This window comes from Rhincodon typus, chromosome 47 (genome assembly GCF_021869965.1).
Source record: "Rhincodon typus isolate 14 chromosome 47, sRhiTyp1.1, whole genome shotgun sequence".
Taxonomy (NCBI): Eukaryota; Metazoa; Chordata; class Chondrichthyes; order Orectolobiformes; family Rhincodontidae; genus Rhincodon; species Rhincodon typus.
In genome coordinates, this window is record NC_063378.1 from 8,078,362 (window position 1) to 8,078,920 (window position 559).

Genomic DNA, 559 nt, shown 5'->3' on the forward strand with positions numbered 1-559 from the left:
CTCTGACAGTGCGGCGCTCCCTCAGCACTGACCCTCCGACGGTGCGGCGCTCCCTCAGCACTGACCCTCCGACGGTGCGGCACTCCCTCAGTACTGACCCTACGACAGTGCGGCGCTCCCTCAGCACTGACCCTACGACAGTGCAGCCCTCTCTCAGTCCTAAGCATTGGAAAATGTTTTACATCTCTCACTTTGTTCCACGAAGTAAGTTTTGTTTGTTTTTACACCAATGAATCTTTTGGCTTTATTTTCTTTTGTATTTTAAAGAAAATATAATTGATCCCTAAATGCATTATAGAAAGTTTTTATATGAGAAAAACAGAAATTGCTGTCAACCCACATCAGGTCTGTGAGGATCTGTGCAGAAAAATCAGAGTTATCCCTTTGGGTCCAGTGACCCTTTTCAGAACTCATCTGTCTTCAAATGCGGCCAGACTTGCAGAGATTTTCCTGCAATTTCTGTTCTTTTTTCTGATTCCCAGCATTTGCAGATCTTGCGGTATTTTAGCTGGTATGTAAGTATACCACTGACGATCAGCACTGGGATCAGTGAGTGAGG